We start from the raw sequence: 17,523 nt of genomic DNA on the forward strand, positions 1-17,523 counted from the left end.
GAGGACAAGAATCAAGGAACTGGAGGAAGATCTCAAGGCCACACATGAAGATTATGAAGAGGAAATCGAAGTATTAGTGGAGAAGAATGACGATCTGATCAAGAAGATTGGAATATTTATGGGAGGCCCTACACCAGTAGAAGAAGACGAAGAACCCAAGGAGATTCGCCCGGAAGACTACATAATCATCGACGACACCGACTCGGATCCAGAAGATAGCGATGATGACTATGTTGATGAAGCTGGAGCAGATATCATGGGGTCTGCAACCCAAGAATATTTCTAGTAGACCACCCCATCAGTAGTAGTAGTCCACCATGTAAATATAGTAGTCCGAGCACTTTTGCGATAGTTAGATCGATTGTATGCCCTTGTTTGATTGAGTGAATGAAGTGAATTGTTTGCTTTTGCCTCATGTGCATATGGGTAGTGTTTTCTCTCTAGACCCTTCTCTATTCTTAAATCTCATCTTTTCTAAACCCTCAGATGCCTCCGAGACGTGACCCCGGATTTACCTTCCCACCGGAGCTTACTCAGTTGATCCAGCAGCAGAACACATCGATGCAGTTACTAGTCCAGAATCAGAATCAAGGGAACAACAACAACCCACCACCACCACCACCACCTGTTGATCACTTAGCCTGTTTTCTTAGGCTGAATCCGCCGGTGTTTTCCAGTAGCACCGAGCCGATAGTAGCAGATGATTGGCTCCGCAAGATAGCAAGGGAGTTGACCACGGCAAGATGCATAGATGCGGAAAAGGTGAAGTTTGCTGCACATCATCTTGAAGGACCCGCAGCATCATGGTGGGAGAATTTCACAGCCACTTTCCCTGTCGACACTGTCACATGGGACCAGTTTCAGCAGGCTTTCCGTACTTCCCATGTTTCAGCAGGAGCTATGGCCATGAAGAAGCGAGAGTTTCGCAATTTGCGCCAAGGAGGACGGACAGTTGGCCAGTATGTGGAGGACTTTAGTAAGTTAGCACGTTATGCCCCAGATGACGTTGCTACGGATGCAGCTAAGCAGGAGAAGTTTCTGGAAGGACTGAATGATGAATTGAGCATGCAGTTGATGGTAGCAACCTTCAACAACTACCAGGAGTTGGTTGATCATGCTCTCATGATTGAAGGGAAGCAGCAGCAGATTGAGAACCGCAAGAGGAAGTATGGACAAGGGAAGTACAATTCAGGAGCTCAGTAGAAGCCACGTTTTACCCCTAGACCGGGAGGACATTTTTAGCATACCCATGGAGGAGGTAGCTCGCACAATCACAATGGCCCCAAGAATGGTAATGGGAATGGAGGAAGCAACGGCCAGAACCACACCAACCCATCAACCCCAGCCAAGAGAGACCTGAGCCAAGTCACTTGTTTCAAGTGCCAGAAGACTGAACATTATGCCAATGAATGTCCTGAATCCCAGAATGGAAATGGCAATGGAAGCTCTGGGAAGAAGCCGAACCCTTTCAACAGGGGACAGGTGAACCACGTTAACATGGAGGAGGTTGAAGAGCAGCCGGATGCAGTAATCGGTAAGTTTTTGGTTAAGTCATTTACTGCACTCGTTCTTTTTGATATTGGTGCATAGCATTCATACATATCAAGGGAATTTGTGGATAAGTATAACATGCCCACCACAGTTCTTAGAACACCTATGCTAGTAAGCTCACCAAGAGCGAAGTATATGGCTAGTAAGGGATGTTTTCAAGTGCCATTGAGTATAGGTAGGCATGTGTTTCCCTCAGATTTGATCATTTTGGAAGCACAAGGTTTGGATGTAATTTTGGGTATGGATTGGCTGTCGATGCATGGAGGAAACATCGATTGCGCCAGTAAGTCAATTTTGCTTACCACCCCAGAAGGGAGAAGGATCAAGTATGTTTCCCGGCATGTGCCGAAGAGGACTCAAGTAAATTGTTTAACATGAGTTGTGCAGGAGGAAGTACTAGTGGTGAAGGATTTCCCTGATGTATTTCTAGAAGAGTTGCCAGGCATGCCACCGGATAGAGATATTGAGTTTTTGATTGAGCTTTTGCTAGGCACAGGGCTAATATCTAAGAGACCATATAGGATGCCCGCAAAGGATTTGGTGGAGATTAAGAAGCAGATTAAGGAGTTACTGGATAAAGGTTATATTCGCCCAAGTTCTTCACCTTGGGGATCGCCGGTACTTCTAGTAGAGAAGAAGGATGGATCGTTAAGGATGGTTGTTGATTATCGAGGATTGAATGAAGTAACCATCAAGAACAAGTACCCACTACCGATGATCAATGATCTGTTTGATCGATTGCAAGGAGCTAAGGTATTTTCCAAGATCGACCTGCGATCAGGATACCATCAGTTGAAGATTCGAGAACATGATATACCTAAGACGGCTTTTACCACCAGGTATGGACTGTACAAGTATACCGTTATGTCACTTGGTCTGACTAACGCACCTGCATATTTTATGAACATGATGAACAAGGTATTTATGGAGTTTCTGAATAAATTCGTCGTAGTGTTCATCAATGATATCCTGGTATACTCGAAGAACGAAGAGGAGCATAAGGAGCATTTGCGTTTGGTACTCGGTAAGCTCAGAGAACATCAGTTATATGCCAAGTTTAGCAAATGTGAGTTTTGGTTGAAGGAAGTTGGATTTCTCGGACACGTTATATCCGGAGAAGGTATAGCGGTAGATCCCACCAAGGTTGACACTGTAACAAATTGGGGAGCGCCAACAACAGTTAGAGAGATCCGGAGTTTTCTTGGACTCACAGGATACTACCAGAGATTTATTGAAAATTTCTCGAAGATTGCAAAGACTATGACAGAATTGTTGAAGAAGGACACCAAGTTCATATGGACTGAGGAATGTGAGGCCAGTTTCCAGGAGTTGAAGAAACGTTTGGTTACATCACTCGTGTTGATTTTGCGAGATTAGACCAAGGATTATGAGGTGTATTGCGACGCTTCACGTTAAGGACTTGGAGCAGTGCTTATGCAAGAAGGAAGAGTTGTTTCATATGCCTCACGATAGCTCAAGCTTCATGAGTTAAATTATGCCACACATGATTTGGAGTTAGTAGCCGTAGTGCATGCATTGAAGACCTGGAGACACTTTCTCATTGGAAATCATTGTGAGGTGTACACGGATCACAAGAGTTTGAAGTACATTTTCACGCAGAAGGAGTTGAACCTCAGACAAAGGAGATGTTTGGAGCTCATAAATGATTATGACATGAGATTGCATTATCACCCCGGAAAGGCTAACGTAGTAGCTGACGCGTTGAGCCATAAAAGTCATGTCAACACCTTAATGATGGGAGATTTACCAAGGGAGTTAGCCGAAAACCTTCGTGAGCTATGTTTGGAGATAGTCCCGAGAGGCTATGTAGCAGCATTGGTGATTCAGTCTACTTTGATGGATAAGATCAGAGAAGCCTAAACGACTGACAAAGAGATCGCTTCTATGAAGGAGAAAATGAGCAAGGGAAAAGCTAAAGGATTTCGTGAGGATGAGCACGATACCTTATGGTTTGAAGACTGCGTTTATGTGCCTAATGATTCGGAGATCAGGAAGTTAATTCTGCAAGAGGCCCATGATTCACCATATTCGATTCACCCAGGAAATACCAAGATGTATTTGGATTTGAAGGATATTTTCTAGTGGACCGGAATGAAGAAGGATATTGCGAAGTATGTAGTAATTTGTGATGTATGTCAGAGAGTAAAGGCAGAGCATCAGAAGCCAGCAGGATTGCTACAGCCATTGTCGATACCCAAATGGAAGTGGGCTAAGTTTGGCATGGATTTTATCACAGGTTTACCCAGAACTCATTCAGGCTATCACTCGATTTGGGTTTTAGTCGATCGTTTGACAAAGGTAGCTCATTTCATTCCAGTGAAGACTACCTATACTAGTGCCAAGTTGGTAAAGATATACATGACCAGAATCGTATGTCTACATGGAGTCCCAAGGAGCATTGTATCAGATAGAGGAACCCAATTTACCTCAAAGTTCTGGAATTAGTTGCATGAAACTTTTGGTACCAGGCTGGAGTTCAGTACAGCTTTCCATCCACAGACAGATGGACAGACCGAGAGAGTCAATAAGATTTTGGAGTATATGCTGAGAGCTTGTGCGCTAGATTACAGATCTAGTTGGGACGAGAATTTGCCATATGCGGAGTTCTCCTATAACAACAGTTATCAATCCAGTTTAAAGATGGCCCCTTTCGAAGCTTTGTACGGAAGGAGGTGCAGGACCCCATTGTCGTGGGATGAAGTTGGAGACCGCCAGTTGTTTGGACCGGATCTGATTAAGGAGTCTGAACATAAAGTGAAATTGATTCGCGATAGGCTCAAGGTAGCCCAGTCCAGGTAGAAGAGCTATGCAGATACTAAACGCAAGGAGACAGTTTACGAAGTCGGAGACCGAGTTTATCTTCGAGTATCTCCACTTCGAGGAGTTAAGCGCTTTGGAGTTAAGGGAAAGTTAGTGCCACGTTTTGTAGGACCATACAAAGTTTTGGAGCGTATGGGAGAAGTAGCCTACAAGTTGGAATTGTCCGAAGGATTGTTAGGAGTTCACGACGTGTTCCATGTTTCCCAGTTGAAGAAGTGCCATGCAGAGATGGCTGATATACCGCTGAGAGATACAGTGCCGCTGGAAGCGATTCAGTTGGACAGTGATTTGACTTATGAGGAGAAACCAGCCATGATTCTTGAGTATGCCAGTCGAGTCATCCGCAGAAAGGTTATAAAGTTTTGCAAAGTTCAGTGGAGCCACCACACGGAGGATGAAGCCACCTAGGAGCGAGAGGAAGATTTGCTGACGGACCACCCTCACATATTTTCTAGCCAACCCGAATCTCGAGGGCGAGATTCATCTTAAGGGGGATACGTTTGTAACATCCCAAATTTTCAATTTGGAGTGTTATACACTAGATCGTCATTGCATAACATATTTTATTGCATTTTGGTTGATCCTAGAAATTCTACGCAACTCAAGGACCCTCGGAGAGAGTTGGGGATTTCGTTATTTTCATATTTGAGTTTTCTCAAATTTTGAAAATAGGATCCTTTGATTTTATTTATTTTATCTTCAATTAATTCTATTACAAAAATATGAGAGAGGGAATAAAATGACTTTCCCAAAATAAATAAATATTGAGGATTTAATAAAAAATCAAATAAGATTTTATTTCGGTTTTATTTGCTACTTTATTTGAATTTAGGAAAAGTGTGAGTTTTTTCAAAATTGCATTTAGGCCCAAATAAATGTTCATCATGTGCGGCTTGATTTTAGAAGCCGGGGAAAATTTAGTTCGGGATTTTTGGAGTCTGTTTAGTATTTCTTTTTATTTTTTCTGAGCGTAATTATTTTAAAAAAAGTCCGAACCAACCTACGGGCCATATATGCCAGGACTCCCTGGCCGAAGCCTTTTTATAGCGCCGCCCGAGGCCCGGGACAGCCCAGCCGCCACCCGCCCCAAACCCTAACCCTAGTCGCCGCCCCGCGCCGCCGCCGCCGCCCCGCCGCGACGCCACCCGCGCCGCCCCGCCGCGCCACCACCCGCGCTACCCCGCCGCCGCCGACGACGATCGCCGGAGCTGCGCCGCCGCCGCCGCCATTCGCCGGAGCCGCCGAGGTAGACGCTGTTGCCTCGGTTTTCCCGAAGAAAACCGATCGGTTTTTAAAAAAAAACTTAGATCTGTTTTTTCGTTAGATCAGTTTTTTCGGTTTAGTTAATTAGCGAGCGTTCGCTCGTTCGTTTGTTTTAACGAACACGTTCATCGTTTAGATCCAGATAACGAACGTTCGTTTGTTAATCTGTTCGTCATTTTTCTTTTTCTCGGATTAAATCCATGATTTTTCTGATCGCGATTCCTGATCCGATTTTCATTCTAGTATAACTTTTCGCTCGTTTATCGGAATCAGGCGATTCAAGCCTGGAGTTTTGTCTCGAAACCCTCTTTCCATTTAAAAAACTCAAACAAGTTTTTGCCACTGTAAAAATTGCCCTAGATCCATAATAGTAAACGAAGCCTGTTTCTTTTGCCATTTGTCTTTCGTTGCTTCGTTTGATTTGATTCTTTTACCTACCGGAGTTCTTAAGTTGAACTTTCTGGTTGGATCTCTTATTCGAGTTTTACCTGTGCATTAGTTGTGTCAGGACCCCGATTCCAAGTCACATCGATCTAGCCGGTAACACCTCATGTCACTTTGCAGCCTCACGCACTGTATTCCCACGGGAGTCGCCTTACCATGGCCCGGGACCGTTTGCGCCTTTTGGCTCACGTATATGATAGTGTCGCTGGCATCCATATGACAGAGAACCCGGGCCGACATGGCTAGTCGTGAACCCAAAGCGGCACCAACCTATGGGGACATGCATACATGAATCACATCGAGCATGTCGGTCAACAGTGTGTGAATCCGGGCTGTAGCACTTGGCTAACAGGACTCCGGGAACCCGGGCTGTAGCAGGCTAGGCAGGACTCCGGATGTCACCGCGTGACATTCCCTCGAAGGGACAGACACAGGAACGAAGTGAAACACATGCCGACCAGTAATTGTCCTGAGCAGTAGTGCTGGGCTAGCAGGACTCCGCTGAACCGGGCTGTAGCGGACTACTATGGCTCATGGAAGCACTATACTACATTTCCCCATAAGAGAGGCTGCCAAGGATAAACAACTAGATTGTCGGATCCCACACATACCAAGCATTTCAATCATACACACAATATGCTCGATATGTGTAAATACAACATGGCATCACAACATAACTCTACGACTCAAGTATTTATTCATTAGACTCCGAGGAGCGAGATATTACAAACATGGCTCTCATGACCCAACAATCATAGCATACAAATCAAAGCACATGCGGAAGCTTAACATGTCTGAGTACAGACATCTACAAATGAAAAAGACTGAGAAGCCTGACTATCTACTAGATCCTGCCGAGGGCACAAGATCGTAGCTGAGGTATCAAGCTAAACGTCGAAGTCCACGCAAAACTACTAGTGAGACTGAAGTCTCTCTGCAAAACATAAATTAAGCAAACATGAGTACAAAAGTACTCAACAAGACTTACATCAAAACTAGCTACATATGCATCGGTATCAACAAGGGGGGGTGGTGGAGTTTAACTGCAGCAAGCTAGCTTTGACTCAGTGGCTAACCTGAACTACGACTGCAAGCAACTCTTTTGTGGTGGCGCACACGAGTCCACATATTCACCAATCAATACACCACTATGGATCCGCTCCCGTCTACCTACGAGAACGCCATCCATAGCACTCATGCTTATCTTGCGCATTTTAGAGTATACACTTCCACTTGTCTATGAACTGTTATAGGCAACCCAGAAGTCCTTTACCGCGGACACGACTATTCGAATAGATCATTTATAACCCTGCAGGGGTGTACTCCTTCACACACGCTCTCGCCACTTACAACCATGTACACGTCGTGTATCTCGGCAACCTTCAAGCGGAAGCCTGGCGAGGGAGTCGGCCACGACCTGACTAACCACACAAGTCTCTAGTCCAGGTTTATCGCCTATTCGGGTTCCATCCGCGAGGAGATCCGGCCGGAGTTTCGCTCACAGCCCCAAACGATGTGTGCGGGGTTCCCGAGACACCAAACGGGCGCCCGGTACACCGTGCCATGGTGTATCTACCGCATCATAGCCCACCCCTAGGGTCAGTGCTACGCACGGTCGCCAACACATATCCTACAAACACCAGAAACTAGTTGCAACTCCTGGACAGAGGGCAAGGGCAGTTAATAAGTCGAGAGGGTCCATTCGTTTCGGGCCCAATGCATGGTAGTAGCTGTTCATGGATCACAAATATAGAACTCAGTTCCTAAGAACGGTTTCAATGAGACAACCCACCATGTACTCCTACATGGCCTCTCACTACTACCTTTACCAAATTGTGTTCACACACTTAGCTCAAACACAGTAGGACATGTTCATCACTATTCCAATTCATCCCCGATGAATCAGACCTGACTCAACTCTAGGCAGTAGCAGGCATGACAAACAAGCATGAATGAGTAGGCACATCAGGGCTCAAACAGCTCCTACTCATGCTAGTGGGTTTCATCTATTTACTGTGGCAATGACGGGTCATGCAGAGGATAAGGGGTTCAACTACCGCAGCAAGTAATAGTTGAATCGTTGTTGTCCTAATGCAGTAAAAGAGAGCAGGAGTGAGAGAGTGGGATTGTATCAGAATGAACAAGGAGGTTTTGCTTGCCTAGCACTTCTGAAGATATTATAGCTCTTCATTGGTGTTATCGAACTCATGTCGGAAACATCGTCTACTAAGAGGGAACAACCACCGGCAAACACAAAAGCAACCACGATCAATGCAATGCACATTCATACGAATGATTTGTCATATTAAAGTACTGAATTGACCTAGTGCAACAGTTAGTCATATTCATTGAAGTGGAATTCAAACCTATAGCAAATTCCAACTCCAAAACTAATTACCATTTATTCCATAATAATGAATTCTCCTAATCAGTGAGTTTAACTTGTTAAAACATGCATGGAAATTCCATATTCAGATTCTTTGGATTTTTTTGATCATTTTTCATATATAAATTATCTTCATCTGAGTTATGGTTGAATTACTATGAATTTTAGAAGTTTAGGGCATTTTCTGGAATTTCCTGAATAAGAATAAATCCAGAAAATGAGTTATTGCGTTAGCACTGCGTTACTGTGACGTCAGCTGGTCAACAACGCCTAACCAGAGTCAAACCTGACAGTGGGACCCTTATGTCATCGACTCAGCTAATTAATATAGTTATAATTAGCCTTAAATTAAACCTAACTAAAATGTCAGTGGGGTCGGGGCCCACATGTCAATGACCCAGAATTAGATTAGCAGGGTCATTAGTCTAATTAACTTGTGGTTAGGCCGGAGTTTAGCCGGCGGCGACAGCACGCACGGTGGAGGCTCACCGGAATTCCTCCTCCGGCGGCGTAAAGCGCGGCGGAGGGCATCTACGCGTTGCTCGTGCTCGTCCGCATCGAGCAGTGCAAGCAGCAGTGGATAGGGCGGCCCATAGCAACAGCAACAGCTACAAGTGCGGTGGCCGGAGATCGGCCCGCAATGGTTTGGGCGATGCCGAGCAAGGGAGGAGCCGTGGGTAGTCGTGTTCGACTCATGGAAGTGTCGTGGGTGCAGCGGTGAGCTTGAATATGAGCCTGGGCGGCCGTAGCCACGGTGGCGACAAGGTCGGCGGCAGGGAGCTCTCGGGCCCGACGGAAACGATGACTACAGTGACATTCGAGAAAAAGGAGGGGGGTTCAGGGAGAGATTCTCACGATGGTCACGTCGAGCAGGTCAGTAGGCTCGAGGAGGGGCTGGTGACGGCGCGCGGTCGCCGGCGATCTCGGGTGGCCGACGAGGGAAACGGTGTTGCTGGCGACGTCCAGGGGCTTCCGGCGTCGTGAGGATCAGTGAGGAGTAAGAGGGCATCGGGGTGGAGCTCGTAGATTAATCGGGGTGTCGTCGGGACGGCGATGGCCGCGGTGGTGGCGAGCAGCGGCGACGAACCCGTTCGGGTAGGTGAGAGAGAGAGGTCCAAGGGAGAGGATGAGCACAGGGGAGAGTGGGAGGGGGGCCAAGGGGAGTGTGTGGCGCTCACAGCCGTGTCGGGTTAGCGGCGGAAGCAGGAGGTGGCGCGGCGTGTGGCCAGCGCACAGCGAGCACGCGCCCCAGTCCTCCTGGCGGGAGGTTGGCGATGACTGGCAGTGGCCAGTGGGCTTGGCATGTCTGCTGGGATGCTACTACAGGTAAGTGGCCCAGGTAACTCTCTCTCTCTATGCCTTTTTGCTATTTTGTTCTGTTTTCTAATATTTCTGCAAGTTTGTGGCTTTTCTAAAAATACCTAGGCACTTCCAAAAATCACCAAACTGCTCATGCTCACTGTATGGAATAAACCCAACATGGAACAGTTCTGTTTAGGATTATTTGGACATTATTTCTTATATAACAGAAATAATTCCAACCCAAATATATTATTGATTTAAATCAAAGGCCCAAATAAATTATTTCTGTGACTCCAAAAATATTGGTTTGAATTTCACCTCATGCCAATATTTTCACAGAATAACAGGAACATTTTCTTGGACTCATTTGATGACATTTAAATGTTGGTTATTTTTAGGGGTTTTCTGAGGCTTTGAAAATTCCTCAATTCAAATTTCATTTGAATTTAAACATGATGCACACATGGAAGCTGGCATAGGTCAGACCAAAATTAGGGATGTGACAACTCACCCCCACTAAACAAGAATCTCGTCCCGAGATTCAAGACGTGAGGTAAGAGGACAGAGGGGATACAAAGCTAACACGATCTTCATGATCCAACTGTCCTTCATAGGAATGTTGGTTCCTTGCTTCATGTTGATGTTGATATCCTTGCTCTCAAGATCTTCATTCAACTCGATGACGACGAAAAGAGATTCTACAGGAAACAATCTCCTCGAAGATCAAGCAACTCACGATCAATTCACGAGATGAGACACATAACACACATCAAGGGTGATGGAAAAGTAGATGACGAGGGTTCACTAGGTTGGCAACAATTCCACACTTAAGAAGGTGTTGAACGGTTGTCAACATAGCGAGGAGTTGAGTCTCCATGACACCGTAACGGGACATCTTAGAGAAGGTGACTCGTAGAATTGTTACCTTAAGTGGCAAAAAGAATTACTTTTGATTCAGAGATCATTGAAACTCTTCTCACCAGCCTGAGGCAATTCACAGCAATCGTTTGGCGGATTAAGAAGGGATGGCATGCCCTGACTAGAATGGATGATGTGGTCTACCTTGTTGAAGACAACACAAGGAATGATTTTAGCTTATCATCGAAATGGATGGAACCCATGGTAGAATGGCACATTGGCGGTGCAAGATATGAATGAAATGCAAATGCTAGGAATGATTCTGGTAACTAGGGAAAAACTCAACAGTCGAGAGTGATTCCACTGTTTGAAAGGTTTAGCATAACCGAAGAAACTGAGAGCGGATCCCATTTAATGCCGACGGTAAATCCTAGTGCTTGTGCGTGCTCTCAAGAACTTGAGCATTTCCATATTCATCAAGGTTTTACCAATACCCGTGTCAAGGATCCTGGCAACACATCATACTACCATGATGAATAGTGATGGACAATGCAGATGCAAAGGGAGATAACACCTTCTCAGATTTCTCCTTAGCGAGGCCAAGGAAACAAAATCTGATGATCGACCGAGAGACATTTAGCACTCCGCTTCTAATGTTCTCCTTGATGTACTAGTGTATCCCATTCATAGATATGGTTTGATATCTAGAACATCAAGTAAAGGTCGGACTTCAGGAACACAAAATCCATAAGGGACATCTAGGGAGTAAATCCTATGAAATCCATATGGGAAGGTGGCCAACTTTCTCAATCAAGATACTACAATAATAGGTCTTTCGGTTGGGTATGTTGGCCACGACATCCACTTTACCGGTTATGGTGAGACCAATATTATAGTTCTTGGGAAAATGTTCCAACCATCACATCTGCCTGAAATTTAGATCTGGTTGGTGTCAGGATATTCCAGACTCATTGAGTCTAGAAAGAAAAATGAAAGTTTGCAACACAAATCGACGAGATGACATTGCGAGATTCTCGGGAAAATGAACTACGATAGCAAGCTCCAAAACATGAGCTGGTTCTGCTACACACCTGTGAACACATTGTCCTAGACAAGCATGACCACATGGTAGTCTTATTATAAAACACTACTGAGTTCTGGTTGGGAACCATCATCGAGGATAACAAAATCTTGTACAAATCCGTCTGGTACCTTCAGGGCTAGCACTTAGAACTTATCATCCTTGAACAAATCAATCAGTGGCTTGGTGTGCTAGGGATACATACAGAATGAAGGTTGCAAGTCTCCAAACCACAGAATACTTCGCATGTATGCATGAATGATTTGGGATGACTCCAGAGGAAGTGAAACAAACTTTCTCAAATTCAAGGCGGCAACTTGCATCAAATGCACGTGAATTAGGGAAAGTCACTTCTTTCATCCGAACATATGCTTCATGAACGGAACACGAAGATAATGCTTATAAAGTTTCCAATACTAGCTAGATGTTCAACACGAATCATGCAAAAGGTAGCAGTGTTGTTGATGGGCTCAAAAACAATTCATCCAGGTTTCCATAGAGATGGAATTCCATAATTATGTGAACAAGTGATAGCATTGGTCAGACCCAAAAGATATAATGGTGTATGCTCGAGGGATCAACCACGAGTAAGACAACATTATGAACATCGTTAGTTCTGATTTGATTTGATGATAGCCCATACTCAAATCAAAGTTTTGATACGACAATAGGTCCAACAAATGATCACAGGGACCAATCGATGAAGATGTCATCTCTCTCTTCAACACACACACATGAGGATATCTCTTTGGAACGTACTAAGTTAGACAAGCTTTTATCTTCCAACTCTCTAAGTTGTTGTTTAGCTTGGCCAACTAGCTCAGGGGTATCCAACACAGATTCTTGGAGAAGGGTTGGTTACAAGAAACCAACTTGATCACGAGCTCAACATATCAGTCAAGGGACAACCTGGTGATACTTCCAAGAAGGTAATCAGAAAATCACGAACCACCAATATGTTATTAAGATCGAGAACAATCTTGCTTTTCAGGGCAATATGATATGATCAAATAAGCGAGGGATTGGCATGATCCTAACTCATTGATCAAGGGGTGCACCAGAAATAAGGACAAGGTAGCACGATCAATCCTGGTGTAGTGATTCGATAACCAACACGCTAAGAATGATATTAATGTCCATTAACCACCAAGCAACACGGTTGCTAGGAGTATTGATTTCACACATCATGGTTCACTTGTCGGTATTCCGGCTACAATAACATGGAACCGAGGAATGAATAATGATGGCGAGAAGTATCACTATATCAAGAGTTCATAGGATGGTGTGCAGTTCCCATGATAATCTTAATATAAAAATGGTAATACTCCAAGGTAGAACAGAACAGAAGCTGGATTAATATTTGATCTGCGGAACACAACTGCTTTGACCCAATCCTAGAAATGGATGAGGTACCGGAGTTTGTTTCTCCTAGTCATTCTGAATTAGAATGGCTTGACGGACCACAAGAATAATAAGCATCGAATGGATGCACAATTACTCCTGACTATCAATTGATAGATGATGGTTGGAATACAAATGAAGATGGACAACTCAAGGAACAAATAACTTTCTGGGTTGTGGATGCATAGATTAGTATGTCGAACCAAGTTCAACATGTTTCTTCCGGATAACCCATGCAGAAAGGTAGAACTGGCAGAATCCCAATTATGGATGGAGAACTCCTCAAGAGTACTCTGATTGTGAGCTTTTGGTTGAAAGAACTTCCGCCTTAATGGTTCATGGTATTTGGAAGAAGGAAATACCACAGACCTCGAGGACTATCGCAAACTTTACTAATATCCTAAAGGTACGAGCAACACTATCAACACGAGGTAAGTAGAGTGAATCTTGGGTCAAGAACCCAGGATTAGAATATCTACTACTAAATGGCATCACAGGATGCTTTCAAGAATGGTGGCCAGAATCATCACACTGGGAACACAAAACATGGCTGGGTTACTAGGTGATACTCTAGACACCTAGGGTCATAATAATAGCTCCAACACAAATGCCGAGGAAATGAAGTACCTCAACACACTAGTTAGTGTGGTTGATCTGGCACAATGGAACTTCAGAACGGTAAGAAGGAATTTGCAAATGCATCAGACTGTATAGAAACCTGGGATGACTCGGACAACATAACGGCTGTAAATGCTCAAAATTATTTGAGACATCCTGCATAATGGTGGCAAAACCACTTAACATCACAATATCAATGTTCTGAGACCAACTATGAACACACGGAAGTAGTAGAGACTAAAATGAGGCTTGAAATCATCAATCCTATAAGTCTCTATCAAAGTAACTCGTCATCCTGATAGATAGATGGGAAGGCCTAGTTCTTAATCCCCGTAGAAGAGAAGAGGATGACTCAGATCAGAAGGGCATAAGGTAAAGGAGTAAAAAGAGCCTTACGTTCCCTTCCACAATCAATTCCCTTACATAACTAAAGCATTTCTAGACACAACTCCGACCGGTTTGGCTTGGTAATCCTACAGGCAGTCAGGCTCTGATACCAAAGCTGTCAGGACCCCGATTCCAAGTCACGTTAATCTAGCCGGTAACACCTCATATCACTTTGCGGCCTCACGCACGGTATTACCATGGGAGTCGCCTTACCATGGCCCGGGACCGTTTGCGCCTTTTGGCTCACATATATGATAGTGTCGCTAGCATCCATATGACAGAGAACCTGGGCCGACATGGCTAGTCGTGAACCCAAAGTGGCACCAACCTATGGGGACAGGCATACATGAATCACATCGAGCATGTCGGTCAGCAGCGTGTGAATCCGGGCTGTAGCACTAGGCTAACAGGATTCTGGGAACCCGGGCTGTAGCAGGCTAGGTAGGACTCCGGATGTCACTGCGTGACATTCCCCCGAAGGTACAGACACAGGAACGAAGTGAAACACATGCCGGCCAGTCAAGTGTCCTGAGCAGTAGTGCTGGGCTAGCAGGACTCCGGTGAACCAGGCTGTAGCAGACTACTATGGCTCATGGAAGCACTATACTACATTTCCCCATATGAGAGGCTGCCAAGGATAAACAACTAGATTGTCGGATCCCACACATACCAAGCATTTCAATCATACACACAATATGCTCGATATGTGTAAATACAACATGGCATCACAACATAACTCTATGACTCAAGTATTTATTCATTAGACTCCGAGGAGCGAGATATTACAAACATGGGTCTCATAACCCAACAATCATAGCATACAAATCAGAGCACATGTGGAAGCTTAACATGTCTGAGTATAGACATCTACAAATGAAAAAGGCTGAGAAGCCTCACTATCTACCATATCCTGCCGAGGGCACAAGATCGTAGCTGAGGTATTAAGCTAAACGTCGAAGTCCACGCGAAACTACTAGCGAGACTGAAGTCTCTCTACAAAACATAAATTAAGCAAACGTGAGTACAAAAGTACTCAGCAAGACTTACATTAGAACTAGCTACATATGCATCGGTATCAACAAGGGGGGGTGGTGGAGTTTAACTGCAGCAAGCCAGCTCTGACTCAGTGGCTAACATGAACTACGACTTCAAGCAACTCTTTTGTGGTGGCGCACATGAGTCCACATATTCACCAATCAATACACCACTATGGATCCGCTCCCGTCTACCTACGAGAACGCCATCCATATCACTCACGCTTATCTTGCGCATTTTAAAGTATCCACTTCCACTTGTCTATGAACTGTTATAGGCAACTGAGAAGTCCTTTATCGCGGACACGGCTATTCGAATAGATCATTTATAACCCTGGAGGGGTGTACTCCTTCACACACGCTCTCGCCACTTACCACCATGTACACGTCGTGTATCTCGGCAACCTTCAAGCGGAAGCCTGGGGAGGGTGTCGGCCATGACCTGACTAACCACACAAGTCTCTAGTCCAGGTTTATCGCCTATTCGGGTTCCATCCGCGAGGAGATCCGGCCGAGTTTCACTCACAGCCCCAAACGATGTGTGCAGGGTTCCCGAGACACCAAACGGGCGCCCGGTACACCGTGCCACGGTGTATCTACCGCATCATAGGCCACCCCTATGGTCAGCGCTACGCACAGCCGCCAACACATATCCTACAAACACCATAAACTAGTTGCAACTCCTGGACAGAGGGCAATGGCAGTTAATAAGTCGAGAGGGTCCATTGGTTTCGGTCCCAATGCGTGGTAGTAGCTGTTCATGGATCACAAACACAGAACTCAGTTCCTAAGAACAGTTTCAATGAGACAACCCACCATGTACTCCTACATGGCCTCTCACCGCTACCTTTACCAAATTGTGTTCACACACTTAGCTCACACACAGTAGGACATGTTCATCACTATTCCAATTCATCCCCGATGAATCAGACCAGACTCAACTCTAGGTAGTAGCAGGCATGACAAACAAGCATGAATGAGTAGGCACATCATGGCTCAAACAACCCCTACTCATGCTAGTGGGTTTCATCTATTTACTATGGCAATGACAGGTCATGCAGAGCATAAGGGGTTCAACTACCGCAGCAAGTAACAGTTGAATCGTTGTTGACCTAATGAAGTAAAAGAGTGCAGGAGCGAGAGAGTGGGATTGTATCAGAATGAACAAGGGGGTTTTTCTTGCCTGGCACTTCTGAAGATATTATAGCTCTTCATCGGTGTCATCGAACTCATCGTCGGAAACATCGTCTACTAAGAGGGAACAACCACCGGCAAACACAAAAGGAACCACAATCAATGCAATGCACATTCATACGAATGATATGTCATATTAAAGTACTGAATTGACCTAGTGCAACAGTTAGTCATATTCATTGAAGTGGAATTCAAACCTATAGCAAATTCCAACTCCGAAACTAATTACCATTTATTCCATAATAATGAATTGTCCTAATCAGTGAGTTTAACTTGTTCAAACATGCATGGAAATTCCATATTCAGATTCTTTGGATTTTTCTGATCATTTTTCATATATAAATTATCTTCATCTGAGTTATGGTTGAGTTACTATGAATTTTAGAAGTTTAAGGCATTTTCTCGAATTTCCTGAATAAGAATAAATCCAGAAAATGAGTTATTGCCTCAGCACTACGTCACTGTAACGTCAGCTGGTCAACAGCGCCTAACCAGAGTCAAACCTGACAGTGGGACCCATATGTCATCGACTGAGATAATTAATATAGTTAATTAGCCTTAAATTAAACCTAACTAAAATGTCAGTGGGGCCGGGGCCCACATGTCAATGACCCAGGATTAGATTAGCAGGGTCATTAGTCTAATTAATTGTTGTTAGGCCGGAGTTTAGCCGGCGGCGAGAACATGCACGGCGGAGGCTCACCGGAATTCCTCCTCCGAGGGCATCTACGTGTTGCTCGTGCTCGTCCACATCAAGCAGTGGAAGCAGCAGTGGCTAGGGCGGCCCGTAGCAACGGCAACAGCGACAAGTACAGTGGCCGGAGCTCGGCCGGCAATGGTTTGGCGATGCCGAGCAAGGGAGGAGCCGTGGTTAGTCGTGTTCGACTCATAGAAGTGCGGTGAGTGCAGCGGTGAGCTCGGATGCGAGCTTGCCAGGCCGTAGCCACGGTGGAGACAATGCCGGCGTCGGGGAGCTCTCGGGCCCGACAAAAACGACGACTACAGTGATGTTTGTGAAAATGGAGGGGGGGTTTCAGGGAGAGATGCTCACGATGGTCACGTCGAGCAGGTCAGCGGGCTCGAGGAGGGGCTGGTGACTGCGCGCGGTCGCCGGCGATCTCGGGTGGCCGACGAGGGAAACGGCGGTGCTGGCGGCATCCAGG

Source organism: Triticum aestivum, chromosome 7A, assembly GCF_018294505.1.
Source record: "Triticum aestivum cultivar Chinese Spring chromosome 7A, IWGSC CS RefSeq v2.1, whole genome shotgun sequence".
NCBI classification, from domain to species: Eukaryota; Viridiplantae; Streptophyta; class Magnoliopsida; order Poales; family Poaceae; genus Triticum; species Triticum aestivum.